We start from the raw sequence: 15,738 nt of genomic DNA, 5'->3' as shown, positions 1-15,738 counted from the left end.
TTGCTTTGTATGTGGTCAAGAGCGTTTCTTTATCTTTTCCCCAGGTACTGCCAGCAAGGGATTTGAGGATTTTATTACGGCTCTGAATTCTTGGAACAATTGCGGTTGCGTGCGCACCAAAATGTAGATCCTGATCAAACGTCACACCCAAGATTTGGGGGTGTAGGACAGTCGGTAGCGTAGTGCCATCGACGTGGATGTTCAATATGGTCGACATTTGGGGCGTCCATGTTGTAAATAAGGTCGCGGAAGATTTAGTCGGTGACAACGCCAGGTTTCGCGAGGCGAAAAAACTGGAGAGATCAGGGAGATAGGCTTTATTTTATTGCATAGCTCATCGATCTTTGGGCCTGGGCCTGTGGCCATTATTGTGCAGTCATCGGCGTAGGAAACGATTGTGACTCCTTCCGGTGGTGAAGGTAGCTTAGCTTGATGTAGCTTTGTTTTGATGTTTCGTTTCTGAATTGCACCGATGCCTGCCGACCACCCAGATAATTTGCGGTCCACCTTTTAAGACATGGGGGAAGGGTAGACCCTTCCAGGTCTTGCAGTAACGAGCCATGGTTGACCGTATCAAAAGCTTTTGATAGGTCTAACGCTACGAGTACTGTTCTATGGTGGGGATATTGATTCAAACCGCAATTTGTCTGGGTGCTAATGACATTTAGCGCGGAGGTAGTGCTATGGAGTTTTCTGAAGCCATGCTGATGAGGGGCTAGCTGCAAATGTGCTTGGAAATAAGGGAGCAAAATGGCTTCAAGCGTCTTTGCCACTGGCGATAGGAGAGATATCGGACGATATGACTCACCTACGTTAGCTGGATCAAGCTGTCTTATAAGGTCGCGTTCCCTCGCTAAGCTCGCGGCCTCCGCCGGGAAGTGGGGCCGGATTTCGGGAATTCTCCCGGCGGGAATGAAATGTGCCGAGGCGGATTCAATGACCTTACGGAAGGCACGCTCCCCTTGGCGGGCATCAGTCGGGATAGGGAGGGTAGCAAAGCTGCTGTCTGTTGCAGATTTATATTCTTCCCACTTTCCTTTTTTGAAGTTTATGAAAGTGCGTTTTTCGGTGACGATGAAGTCGGCGGTACGCTCGAACGAAATAAGTATGGGCAGGTGGTCGGATGCCAATGTTACCATCGGCTGCCAGTTGACGCAGTTTACGAGTTCTGCGCTCACGATTGAGATATCTGGCGAGCTATGACAGCTTCCTACCATACGTGTGGGGGCGTCTCCGTTTATTGTGCAGAACGTCGTTTCGTCTATTTGATCCGCCAACATCTCACCCCTACTGTCCGCCCGCAAGTTTGAATGCCATAGGTCGTGATGGGCATTGAAATCGCCTAAGATAATGCGATTGTTGCCAGTGAGTAAGGCCTCGATATTAGGGCGGTATCCACTGGGGCAACAGGTGACAAGAGGGATGTAGATGTTGATGATTTCTAGATTTGCATCGCCTGACCGGACAGATAGGCCTTGACGTTCTAAGACATTGTCACTGCGGTCGATGCCAGGATCAAATATATGATATTGCACAGAGTGGTGTATAATAAACGCGAGGCCGCCTCCATTTCCGCTCTCGCGGTCTTTCCTGTGGACATTATAACCAGAGCAGGTCTGCAATGCAGATCTTGCTGTGAGTTTAGTCTCTTGAATCGCAGCAATGCGGATGTTGTGCCGCTTCATGAAATCGACTATCTCCATAATCTTCCCAGTTAGTCCATTACAGTTGAACTGCAGAATTCCGAAGTGCATGAGGGGTGACGCCGCCACTCTAGGGGTAAGTGAGGGGTGACTACGCCTAGGTTGTGGAAGGCCAGGACGCAATTGCTGTTGTGGCCTTGGGACTGGGCGCCCTTGGGCAAACATTGGGGTACCCGGATGATTTGGGTTTGCGACCTGGCAACATGGCGCGATGAAACCCGTCGAGGGGTTGCCGTCGCGGAGACCAGAACATCTAGGAAAGTGGCACCACCCAAGGCAGGAGCTGCATTGAGCGGATGTCGCAAACCTATATATTCTGTGCTGGCAGACGGTGCAAACGGAGGCAGGGACTAAGAGTCTGTTTCCCTGACCTGCACGATTGCTGCCAGAAAAGAGGGGGGGGGGGGAGAAGAAGACGGGGGCAGGGGCTGATGCTCAGCATTGCTACCAGCTCTACTACGAAGGTAGTAGTTATGAGTGGTATCAGCTGTTTGAGTTGTTGGCTCCGTGGGGCGCGAGCAGCAGCGGGTACTTGTTGTGGCTTGCTGAGCAGCGAAGCTGCTGGAAGGTAGTGGGGATACGCTTAGGCGTAGACTACGGGACGCCCTTGGGCGTGAGCAGCAAGGAGCCACAAAAGATTTATAAAAGTTACGTGGACGTCGGGTTTTGGGATCAAGCCCAGAACAACCTGTCCGATGCAACCATCCCTTGCACGAGACACGCTGAACAGAGTATGACCGTCCTAAAAAGATTCTTTTCTGGCAAATGCAGCAAAACCATTTCTCAGGACCGGGGTCAGCAGACGGACCCGGATTGGGTTCGATACCTTCCCGGAGTAAGAGAATATGTAGCAGTCCTGCTGCAAGGAGCTGCTGGGAGGATGACAATTTGTGGGAGGGACGAAACAAATTAAATGGGGTCACACTGAAATGACAGTCCTTGGTCGGGAAAAATCCCGAGTCGCTCCGGTACACAGAACCGACTGCCTTGGGAAGCGTGTCACCCCTGGTCCACCTTTATGGCGATATTTCGAAACGGCATCCACCTATAGAACTAAGGCCCACTCCCTTTTAAAATACTCATTAACACCATTCGTTTGATGCCCATATTGTACAAACAAATTCTAGGGTCACCCCTGGTCCAACTTTGTGGCAATATCTCGAAACGGTGTCCACCTATGGAACAAAGGATTACTCCCTTTTGAAATACTCATTAAAACCTTTCATTTGATACCCATATCGTACAAACGCATTCTAGAGTCAACCCTGATCCACCTTTATGGCCATAGCCCTAAATGGCGTCCACCTATAGAACTATGGCCCACTCCCTTTTAAAATACTCCTTAATACCTTCCATTTGATACACATGTCATATAAACACATTCCAGGGTTTCCCTCGGTTCATTTTCCTACATGGTTATTTTCCCTTATGTTGTCACCATAGCTCTCAACTGAGTATGTAATGTTCGGTTACACCCGAACTTAACCTTCCTTACTTGTTTCTTTTAACTTTTTAATGAGGGATCCGTAACAAATTTGGCTGATCAGTACCAAATTTTTACTGCATTTAAGCAATGGTAATTGCTAATCCCAAAAAAGGCACTACCCGGATTTTTGTTGCTGCTGTAACCGCAAAACATGCCTATAAGATTTTGGATATAAAGTCGGTACGAGCCCTGTTTCCACGGGAGCGGTTTTTTGACCTCCCGAACTTTAGAGTCGCCTTACTTTGTTTATCTGGTATTGTTTGTGACCTTGCAAATGAAATGCAAATCTTTTTCTAGTCTCACCCGTTTAAACAGTAATGCATAGGATCCAGGCAAAATTTATGTGTGAAATCATCAATTCTGAGTTTTAGTTACGAAAAAAGTAATTTATGTTTTTTTTAATCTTGATACGAATATAGTAACTTTGACCCTTATGCGACATCCTTAAACCGACTACAACCGGAACCAAAATATACATCTGATATATTTGGCCCTAGTATTTCCATATCAAGTGGTGAGATTGTATAAAATCGTCTATATGATTTATAAGAACCACACCAATGTAAATATTAAACACATTTACTTCGAGTTCAATTAACAACACGATAGTTTACCAAACCATTGAAAACTATCGATAGTGTTTTCCAAACTATCACAAATATCGAATGACACCACTATCGATAGTTTTGTGGCTCTACAGTAGAACTATCTTATTTTTGCTTATCAGCCTCTTCGGGTTTTATTGGTTTGGTACAACGATTTCTCTTTTTTTTCTGCTTCGGAGCTTTTGCGGTGCATGCTTATACCTTATTAGGACTTCCTTTCCTCTTCTTCAAGCCAACGCAGATGCAGAAGCGTGAGTCTTGTCATTGCGGCTAGCTTGCTTGACGGTTCTAGAAATAAAACATTTCCCTCATCCGCCTTTTGAAAGCAGGCTTGTACGCCAATCGTTTCCTCCACTTATAGCTTCTTTTTTTCTAACCTAGTTTTACAATCGATGAGTACACACAGTATGGGTTCATGCCAAGTGATCACTCTCGCGATCGGTGGGGTCGACTACTGCCTCTGACGCTGAACTATTTTTAATAACGCCTTGGATTGTGTGAGGGATTTATTACCCTCTTCGCCACGTTCCCGTTTCAACTGTGTTTCTTTTTTTGACCTCTCTTGGAGTGTTCGGTCCTGTCCGCAATGCCGATGGCGAGTATCGGAGAAGGTATAACGATCCTTGAGATTTACGCAGTTATAACGATAGTGCAGCTAATAAAAACCCAAAGGCTTCGCTGGCTAGGTCATGTTATGCGAATAGACGAAGACGCTCCCGCCAAGAAAGTGTTTCAATCGACACCGCAGTTTGGAAGCGGAAGAAGGGAGATACCTCCACTGAGTTGGGAGAGGCAGGTGGAGGAATACTTGACCTCCCTTGGTGCTCTCAATTGCCGCCAGGGAAATAGGGATAGCTGGCCTGACTTGTTACGAAACAGCCAAAATCGCTTTGGCATGCAAGGAATGTGAATATTGCTAATAGAAAATACATATCTTCAATATATCTCACCAGTCTTTCTAGTTTCTTGACTTCGCGCGACCTGGAATTATGACCGACCAAATCCACAGCCACTCTGTTTACGACTTAAAGGGAACAGATGACGAAAATATTGGACGTTCACGTCGATGATGTTACTTTACCGACTGTCAGTTACCCAAGGATCTAAGGGGTAACCTTCAAAGTCGCTTGCCGGCAGTACTTGGGATATTGATAAAGAAATGGTGCAGACCAAATACAAAGCAATTGACCGGCCGCTCATTGGCTACGCGTCACCAGTTTAGTCGCCTGGTCTTAAAAACACACACTGGAAAAGGCTGCAGGTCTGCCAAAATGCTGCACTCAGAATTGACACGAGATGTGTTCTTATAAACCCTGAACATCATCTACATAGTGAGCCAAAAAAACTCAATATTAAAGAGCATAACGAAATGCTGAACAGAAAGTTTTTCCTTAATTGTCTCAAACCTGGAAGCCATAGCAAACAACTGCTTGATCTAGCCCCGTCTTCCAGAGGGTTAAGGGAACATCTCCATAAGCACTATGCGTTCCGGCAACTGCCTACACAGCCGTTTGATCCAGACAAGCATAAGGAGGCCCTAAACAATATACACTATCCTAACTTTCCAGAAGAAGAAAGCACACTACCAAGGGAAACACGAGTCACCGTGGCCTAAATTCGTTCTGAATACTGTAACAGGTTAAGCTCTTACTTGAATTAAGCCCGACATGAGTTAGGTATGTGTCCCCATATGACACCAATCATATTTTCAATTACAATGTGAAACCTACGCCTCTAACACCAACTTCCCTTTGCTCCACTCCTGTTTAAACTGCTAGTTTCCATGGACTCCCGTTAGAGGACTTTGATGACAGTTTGTCAGTCGTCGCAGCCATTGAATGGGACGAAGCCCCCAACAACAACATACATATTTTTAAATAAAATAACTTGAACTTACAAGAAGGAAACAAATTTAAGAGCGTTTTTTAATGATTTGAATACTGCCGCGGTAAACGGATAAAAAAAAATATATTAAATTATAAAAAATTACAAAAACTATAACGCCGCGCCCCCGGGTGGGCTCGAACCACCAACCTTTCGGTTAACAGCCGAACGCGCTAGCCAATTGCGCCACGGAGGCCCTCCCTGTTATACTGTCATTTGACGCACTTCACTTGGTGGTGTTTTTCAGCTAATTATAATGAAAATTATTTGGTGCTCAGGAATAGGGGAACTTTGCGAAAGTATTATTATGATATATTCGAATTATATTAAGAAATTTCTGCTAAAGGCAATCAGTTTTTATAAGATTTAAAAATGCCTATAAATGAATATTGATGTGTAGTATCTATTAATAGAACAGTTAGTAGTGCCATTTCCTTTCATTGCTTGCAGTGTTGCCACATCAAAAACACAAGTAGCATACAAATTGCTGTATAATTCGCCCTTGTGGCTTTTCCTTCTTATGAATGATATGAGACAGAAGTGTAAATTTCAAAGTTCCTTCTGGTGTCGATGACACAAATAAAACGAAAAATTCCTCTACCGCAAGTAGCATCTGGATATGTCGTTTACATCTCTCTTTACAGATTTCACTTTGTTTTAACCGCTTATTTACTAAATATTTGTTAAGAATGCTTCACTTTTTAGCTCACTATGAAAATCAAACACTGTATTCTATTAACGCAATTATTTAGCATATAACTTTGAAAAACGCAATTGAAATTACCTTACGTTTGAGAAGTTTTCATGACAACCCTAGTCTTATGGTTTAAAAAATTGCTTGAAAATCAAAGAAGGCTCAAAACTCATCTTTAGGTGAGATTAAAAAATTAAACAATTAATAGGTCGTAACTTGAAAGATGGATTCGGGCATAAAATAGCTAACAATGACCAAAAGAAGAAGAGAAAATTTAATACCATATTTCAGAAGAAATTTAAAAATTAGAGCAAAAAGCTAGCGCAGAAGGTGACGTTCTCCGGGCTTTTCAAGCAGACCAAGCGGGAAGGCTGCCTTCAACACATTCAAGGTGAAGAGAGTTCCAGATGAACTCTCTGAAACCACGCGGATCCCAAAAAGTATGGAAAGAACTAAGCATGTATTTTTTTTGTTAAATGCTATGGAGTGTCAATGTTTTCGCGCCGTCCAGGTCAAGAGTTTTACTGTGACAACTCTCACGGAATCAAAGGCTATATAAGTTATTGTAAAAAATACAGAACAAAACTCTTCCGAAATTTCGCTTGGGGCAAGAAATCCGCAAGTGAACTATGAACTTCAAAGTATAACGAGGGAATGATTGAGAAAGGTATGAAGCTTTTTTCATAAGCGTCCAATTTTTAATCTTTTATGGCTGGTCCTTTGGCCTTCATTTAAAAAAAATTTCTTAAAATTGTGGTTTTGTTGTTGTGATTCGATCAGGTGCATTCCACGGTTCCTGAAGATGACTTCAGAATGAAGTCGAAATATCGACAAAAATAAAAATTGATAAATATATGTATGTGTAAACATTTTGTGGTTTAAATTTATACATATTTGATCTGGCCTAGAGCTTGACTATTTTTTAAACAATTTCTTAAAATCTTACTCCAAGGACTATACGCTTTTAAAGATTAAAAAACCAAATTATCCAAACTGTCCGGAGCGCTGACCTATTGAAGGCTACTTGGCATTGTTCAGAAGAAAATTGTTCAGCAAAACAGGTATCCAGGAAAGCTAAACTTTTTTTTTTGGAAAAGTGTTGTTCAGCGCTTTACAAAGCGTCATAAAATCCCTAAAATAGGAGGCGCAAGAATTGTTCTTATTAATTTAAAGAAATTATGAAAACCCTAAAGTGAAAAGATGCCAAAAAGGTTTACTACCTTCGAAGAGTGTCCTAATTGCTACAAAAACAACAACAGTTTACGACGTTTCTCGGATTATGATTTTTTTGAACGCAGTCCTTGGCGTTTGGTATGGTAAATGTAAGGGTTCAAAACTGTCTCTAGCGGAATTACAGAAAAAGGGTTTTAGGGAAAATATGGCTTCTATAATCTTGAATAGTTTGCTGAGATAGGAAGTTTTCGAACAGGCTGGTAAGATAAAGCTGACATTACCAAAGCATATTGTAGATTGCTTTAAAAAGGTATTTTCTGTACTGACCTGAATAACTCGTTTATTGGCTTCAATCTATTCTTAAGCCCTGACGTTGGTCAATTGTCTTAAAATATTATATTCCATGAATCAATATATCACATTTTCAACTTTATTTCATGAAATCTGCTGTAAAGATCGTGTGGTGTATTTTGTGTATTAAACTTTACTGAATTTATATTTTTTGAGTTGGTAACTTGGATAACAAATAAAAAACTTTCTCTAACATCAATTACAAAAACCTGTCTCTAATATCAATTACAAAAACTATTGTATGAGCAAAGCTCCCTTATTAAATACATATGATCATATTGATATAATAGTAACAGCGGAAGTATTAAAAACAAATACTGTAAAAATCCGAAAAAATGTTACTAAGCTTTCAAAAGCGCGCCTAAAAATCATATCCACACCATTAGGAATAAACTACATACAAAGTGTATGTGCCTACATGGTGATCAAAAGGAATATAAACAAAAAAGGCAACTCTTAGAGACCAATTGTACAGCGAACAACGGGACATTCATATGGCTTAGCAGCTAAAGGCTTACACTCATATGAATGTTGGAGATTCGAGTTCAATGCTCAGCTTCCGAAAAGCTAGCTGATGAAGAAGTGAATTTCAGAAACATGTCCTAGTAACCATCGCCGTTTATAAACTTACAATTTTTCTCTAATATCAATTAAAAAACTTTAGGTTAAGTACGTATCACCCAAGTTATTTACAAAACAACTAATTTAGTTTGATTTTGGGGAGACTATATAAAGTTAGCCTGAATGCAAAATTTCAAAATAGCTTTGAGCTGACTGTTTTGGGTAAGCGCAATATTCAAAATGTTTCGTAAGCTATCAGTTGTGTATTTGAAATTAGATTTTAGTCATGTGCATTAGGTCCAATGGGGGTATACAATTTAAAGCTTTGCAACAATGTCAACCCATCAGTAAGAAACAATAAAATATATAGGAGCGTGTTTGCTTAAAAATTGCGTTGAACTGTCCTGGCTAGAAGTCCCGCCTGGACAGGTACTTCTGACGTATTTTTGTTAGTTTCATAAAAAAAACCGGAATTAAATTGTTATAAAAGGTACTCGCATAGAATGCTTCCATTTACATCATAGAGAAGACGTTTTGACTGATATTAGTTTGAGTAGCTTTAACGTAATTAAGATTTCCAAACATTTGGTAGACATTTATTTAAAAATTAATTACAGCCGTTGTCGGGCAGAGCTTTTCTTTTGAGTTGCGTCACTAAAAAACTAATAGTATATTAATTGCAAATGATCACTAATGGTATCATACCTTCTTCAATCGTCGTGCACCTACTTCAACATTACCGTACCTGAGAAATCTAAAATCTACCTGATTTGATTGAATTCTGCCATCTGGTATCACTTCTAATATAGCGGAGTTCAAAAAATATATTTCACCATTGCATACTTTTGGGGGTTGTTTGAATTACAACATGCCAATTTTCACCATTCATATTTAATGTTACCAAACTTCAATATAACAGCATACTTTGACTAAAGAAGATTAATGGTCCTGTGGCGCAATGGATAACGCGTCTGACTACGGATCAGAAGATTCCAGGTTCGACTCCTGGCAGGATCGCAATTTTTTTTCTTATGAATCTTATTTAAATTATATTTTTTCCAGCATTTAAATTAAAGCCGGAGTCATTGGTGCCGTATGTCGTATCGCTGTATCCGTATCCCTAACGTAATCAGCTGTTTATCGTTACGACGGTAAACCAAACCTCAATTGGTTGGCTACGATACGGTTACGACCATAGCGGCACCAATAATCGATTGCATTGATTCTCATAAGGTTGGTCGAATCAGCTGTTATAAGGTTACCGATACGGTTACCGATAAAGCACCAATGTTTCCAGCTTAAAGAAGTTGCATGTGTGACACCGCATTTTAGTTTCGGACGGCGCGGAGAGGTCCTTCTTAGTTCCGAATGAGCTGATCGTGTTGCTCAACGTCATTTTGAACAGCAGTATAAGTTTGGTTGGGAAACCAAATCCAAGCATAACGGCATATAGCGTTTTCATTTTCATGGTATCGAATGCCGCGGCGAAGAGGTGAGCGGATTTCAATATTTCACACAATACGCTTTAGAGGAAGTTATATTTGATTTGATGCAGTTTGTAGGATACCTTTTGCACTGACCCGAGCATATTTTGCGAGTCGCTGAAGTCTTTCTACCACTGCGATTATTTATATGACCACTCCAGTAAATGTCATATATTTTATTGTTTTCTTTCCATATTTTGTCCATGGCATTTCTTAGAGGGCGACGATGTCGGCCTTCGTCTTCATTTAAACATTTGCAAGGGTCGTCATCACAAAAGAGTCGTCTTGATATACGATGCTATTTTATTTTATTTTTTTCATTGGAGTGTGGTTTTACTTGGCGGGTCACAAGCCCAGCGCACAACCGGCTCACAAGACATAAAATGTCTACTTTATAAGTTTGCATAGCTGGCCGTTTGATCCAAGACAGACGACCGCTTTCAGCTGCACCTTATGACTGGCAAGCGCTGCCGATGAAATACCCCAGCCTAGCCCTTATACCGATGATGTCGGTCTGCCCTAGGCAGGATGTCACCTTCTCACATTAGCTCATCACTAAATGGATGCTCAGTGGCTATCCAGAGGATCTTAGGCTGCAAGCGACCGGAAGTAGTAAGCTGCTTGAGTCGCATATGAAATATTCGCCATGACCATTGCCTATGATTGGCGGTAAGGGACTGTCCTTCTTTTTTTTGCAACTCACCAAAGGAGGTCAAGTCTTCCTCCACCTGTCTCTTCCAAATCAGTAGAGTGTATCATCATGGTTTAGTTCTGCTGCTAGAATTATCTTCTTCATCATTATGTTAAAGAAATCGCACGAAAGGGAGTAGCCTTGCCTAAAGCCTCGTTTGGTTTCGAATGGCTCGGAGAGGTCATTCCCAATTCTTACGGCGCTGATGGTGTTGCCCAACGTCACTTGGCAGGTCCCTCCCAACACATACGGAGCCTGTAGTGTTGCTCAACGTCATTTGGCAAAGCCTTATGAATTTTGTACGGAACTTAAATTCAGATATAGCGGCGTACAGCGTACCTTCTTTTCGCGTTGTCAAAGGCTACTTTGAAGTCGACAACAAGATGACGAGTGTTGATTCTCTTATCATGAGTCTTATCCAGAATCTTTCACATCGTGTTTGGCTGAAGCCGCACTGATAAGGTCCATTGACCATGAGCTTCAGTCTTTCGCACAGTACGCCAGATAGAACCTTATATGCGATATTAAGCAGCCTCATTCCGCGGTAATTGGCGCTGTTTGCGCGATCGCCTTTCTTGTGGATTGGGCAGAGTACACTTGAGTCCCAATCTGGAGGCATGCGTTCATTCGACCATTCTTTGCATAGGAGTTAATGCATGCTCTTTACCAACTCTTCGCGTGTATTCCGTCATTACCTGGGCGATTATGGTATCGGGTTCGTCTTCTCCCCTGGAGCAGAAGTGTTTCCTCCACAATTTTAACTACCAGGTCGCCATTATCGTTGCTGCAGGAATCTGCCAAGATCTTAAAACCTACCGTCATCCGCCGGATTTTTTGGTAGAATTTTCGGCCATCATTCCTATACCGCATCTAATCCCTAGATTGCTCACGTTGTCCATAGAGACTAAATGCTCAGCGGTACAACCTCACCCCATGTAATTCGTGTTTCTTCACGGACCCCTTTTCCAGTGCAGCTTGTCAACTCCTTTTGCTGAACGTTTCCCTTTCCCACCTTACTGTCTGTTGCACAATTAACACTCAACCTTTAACTCCTTTCACATTGATTCACCCCAGCTCCCATTAGCCTTGGTTTGTCTCGAGCAACTAGTCAATCGAAGGGCAGCTTTGTCACGCTCTACGTTCATAGTACGCAAGAAAAATCACAATTAAATTACAACAATGCAATAGCAATTCGTCATCGTGCAGTTGCAGTAAAAGTCAACAAATTAATCCAATCTAACAGGCAAGTAGATTGTATACGATCCCTCGCATTGGCTAATAAATACAGTTAGCTATAAAATAAGAAAACTTTATAAAATATGGGTATTGGTTATAATATCGTTGTTGTTTTAATTTGCAGTTTGAATGACAATTGCTAAAAGCACATGAAATAATAGCAAGGGAAAATATGCGCGCTTTGGTCTTTTGGTCTCCTCTAAAAGACAAGTGTAAAATCAGTTCTTTATTCACACGGACCTCTACCAAGGCGAAATTGCTTGTCTTAGGTGATGAATGCGTCCAATGACGTTCACAAAGCTCGTGTGTGTTATCTCATCGCGTGTACCTTGTCTTATTTACTTACAACTTTATTATGGCGCTTCTTTTTTGTTTCTTTGCTAGTTTTTTTTTTCTGTGAGCGCTTTTCGCTCGCCGCTGGGTCGCTAAGTCGCTGTGTCGCGCGGATTGTCGTTTGAGGGTAATGTAATGGCAGCAGTAAACAAGTCATTAAACATCTTACGCGCAATTTTCTCTTTTGAATATTTTCATTTATCTTTACTAAGTATACTCCTTTTACTTTTTATCTATTGCCTTTGGTTGTTCGTTTAAATTTTTGCTTGGCTGCATTTACTCGTAGGGGAAAGTTTCATTTGGCAGGGAGAGCGGCAAAAAGAATTCTAAAACATTCTTTTTGTTTTGGTTCCGCTAAGCAATGCAGTCAAATTAGTTATGAATGAGTGCTTCCTTCCTTTCATACTTCTTTTGTATAAGTTTCCTGTTGCATATGAAGTTATTGAATTTATTTGTTCTCTTTTTTTATAACACGAATTTAAATTGTTCTCTAACTAACCTTGAGTTAAAGGTTAATTGCGCAATTTAATTTGTTTGCCAGAAATAAAACAATAACAAAGTTAAATCAATTATGATACAGGCATTAGGGTAGAACGCATTGAATGATTGTCTGAAAGTAAAGAAATTGTTGCTGGTAGACTCATTGTAAGCCAGGGATCAGGGACAATGTTAGCGATAACTCGTCGATAGCAAATCGAAAACAATTCTATAAACCTTCGATATAGGTTAGGTTAGGTTCAAGTGGCTGCCGTCACATCGGAGTGGCACACTTAGGCCTTTATAGGCCCATTGTGAAACCACACGGATTTGTTCCTACTCTCCTAATCAAACAACTTTAGTTGAAACGAAGATAGGGTGATGAGTCTGAAGTCTTTAGGTTTCGCGTGGCATACTCTGCCTGCCTTGGGAATAAATACCACTTTAAGGGCTAATTAAACTTCCTTAATTCTAACGCCATAGTCGTAACCATACCCATATCCATAACCATCTCCAATGTGATCGATTAATGGTGCCTTAACCTAAAAATCGTGAAAATTTCATAAAAATGAAGAAAACGCAAAAAAATACAAACATATTCCACAAAAAATAAGTCTCTTAGTCATAACGTATCCAAAACAATGAATAAAATCTACAAAAAGTTATTAAATTCACCAACTCAAATATTTTTAGGTTATGGTTATGGCGAGAAACCAAAAACCAATTAGTTGGCTATGGTATGGCTATGGCGTTAGCGTTATGGTATGGCACCATTAATCGATTACATTGATTTCCATAAGGTAGGTTTTATCTGGTTATGTTTATATGGTTATAAGTCACCATTAATTGGCCCTTTAGATCATTTCCATATACGTGGGATGTGGTTCAGTGCCACGACACCTCCTATTATAGCGTATAGGCAGTTAGTGCTGCATTCCAGTGATTGTTGCAGTTGTATAGGTGTAACTCCGTCCGGCCCTGGAGTTTTGAATGGTCCAAAAGATTGGATGGCCCAAGATATCTTATCTCTTGTAATTAGATATAAAACCGATAACTTTTCGAAAACGGTTGTTATTGACAACAAGCCGTTAACAATTCGATAACTAAAGATAACGACAAAACAAACCGATATTACTTCAATAAAAAGCACAACTTGTTGTACCAGCGCTTCGTCCAATCAAATTATCATCAATATTCTCTAACGAGAGTCTTAGGAAACTTGCAGTTTCAATAGGGTAGGACTAGAGAGTTTCGGGTATTGCTGTGTACTGTGTCGATCCACAAATAAGTGGATCCTGCGATTAAGGCAATAATCGCACACGGTACTACATCAAGAAGTGTCCTGGAATGCAAAGAAATATTGGGAAAACCTCGCTGAGGCCATACCATACATCTATACTGTGCTCTCGGTCATAAAGAGATGGAAGGTAACGAAAAGGCCGATGAGTTGGCAAAGGAGGGTGCAACACTCGCTGAGTCGACGACCGACGTTCCAATCCGTTTGGAAGAAATCAAAAGGAGGCAAGAGGTACATATGATCCATCAAGAACGAAAGGCGTGTACAGAAGTGCACGGCTGCAAAATTTCTTAGATCATGTGCAAATTCTACGCTATTAGACTTATTAGACTCACAAAGTGGCACAAATCTCTGACGAGAGAAAACTTAAGGCACACGGTGGGCATACTAATTGGGCATTGCTTTCTGGCGTCACGCTTAGAGGTCAGGTATAGTCAGTAACAGCAGATGTAGAAAGTGCGAGCTGCAGGAAGAAACGGTTGAGCACGTTCTGTGTTCGTGTCCTGCGCTCGGGAGGTCAAAGCTCCAGCTATTAGGGGCGGCAGAGTTGCCCGATCCAGGGGCTGCAATTCTAGCTATCCTATAACATAAATCGCGGCGCCTGCATTCTGGTAACACTAACAGTTCAACCTAACCTCACCTCTTCATAATGCTAGTGGTTGGCAAGTCGCAAGTTTGCGGTGAAATAAAAAAGTAGGGCAGCTTAAAGTGTCCTGGATACAAACGTTTGACCACACCTTACCTACGACGAACACCAGTCGGAGTTGGGAGGATATCAAAGATTGTCTGTGTATACTGTATAGTCAATCGACTTTGCTTTTTTTAAACTAATGAGCGTGGGCGTGGCTGATTCGACTGATCGTTCCAGTGAGAGGAGTATTGGTAGGTGGTCGAATGATAATGTTAGCCCCGACTACCATTTGAAGCAGTTGATAAAGCCGGCGCTAACGATGGTAATGTTTGGCGACAATTATGACAATTCCCTACCACTCGTATGGGGACATCCTGGTTCACCGTGCAAAACGTCGAGTCCTCTATTTGATCTGCCAACCACTCACTTGACCGAACAGATATGCTTGACGCTCCTGGACACTGTTCTACGGCCGATGTGAGGTTCAACTAGATTGCATTGTAGAGAGCGATGGGTGATATATGCGAGGCCAACTCCACTTTCATTTTTCTATGGACAATATATCAGCACCAATTCTGCAAAACAGATTTCGCGGTAAGCTTAATCTCTTGCATTGCAGCCATGCGGATATTGTGCCGCTTTATGAATTCAAATATCTCCATAATCTTTCCAATTAATCTGTTACAGTTAAACTGCCGTATCCTGAAGTGCGACGTCATAACTCTGGCAGTGAGTGACGGGTGAGTGCGCCTCGGTGGAATAAAACTAAGTCGCATGTGCTGTTGTGTTCCTGGAACAAGTTGTCCCTGAGAGAAGATCATGGTGTCTGGTGCTTTGTGCGGTTGTTACCCGTCAGGGACATACCGTTGTAGAATACTGAACATCTAAAAAGTGGCGTCGTTCGAGACAAGAACTGCATTGGGCAGATGTCGCAGACGTATATATTCTGTACTGGTAAACGGAGCACAAGGTAATAGGGACTGGGAGTCGGTTCCCTGACCTACACATGTGCTGGTGCCGAAAAGAGGATGGGAAGACCGGTGCAGGGGCTGGTGCTCGGGAGCAGAGGATGGGGAGGGCGGTCGTCTGAGCTGGAGGCGCCATTGGGGGCGAGCAACAGCGGATACTTGTT

At 41.8% G+C, this 15,738-nt stretch overlaps 2 non-coding genes across 2 annotated transcripts; one reads left to right on the top strand and one right to left on the bottom strand.

Moving 5' to 3' along the window:
- Window positions 1-5,800: 5,800 nt before the first annotated feature.
- Window positions 5,801-5,874, bottom strand: TRNAN-GUU (transfer RNA asparagine (anticodon GUU)). The gene has a single exon. It is a non-coding gene; the product is annotated as a tRNA-Asn (tRNA).
- A 3,527-nt stretch (window positions 5,875-9,401) lies between these two features.
- On the top strand, window positions 9,402-9,474 carry TRNAR-ACG (transfer RNA arginine (anticodon ACG)). The gene has a single exon. It is a non-coding gene; the product is annotated as a tRNA-Arg (tRNA).
- The last annotated feature ends 6,264 nt before the right edge of the window (window positions 9,475-15,738 follow it).

This window comes from Eurosta solidaginis, chromosome 3 (assembly GCF_040869045.1).
Source record: "Eurosta solidaginis isolate ZX-2024a chromosome 3, ASM4086904v1, whole genome shotgun sequence".
NCBI classification, from domain to species: domain Eukaryota; kingdom Metazoa; phylum Arthropoda; class Insecta; order Diptera; family Tephritidae; genus Eurosta; species Eurosta solidaginis.
This window is presented reverse-complemented; position numbering and strand designations above follow the sequence as displayed.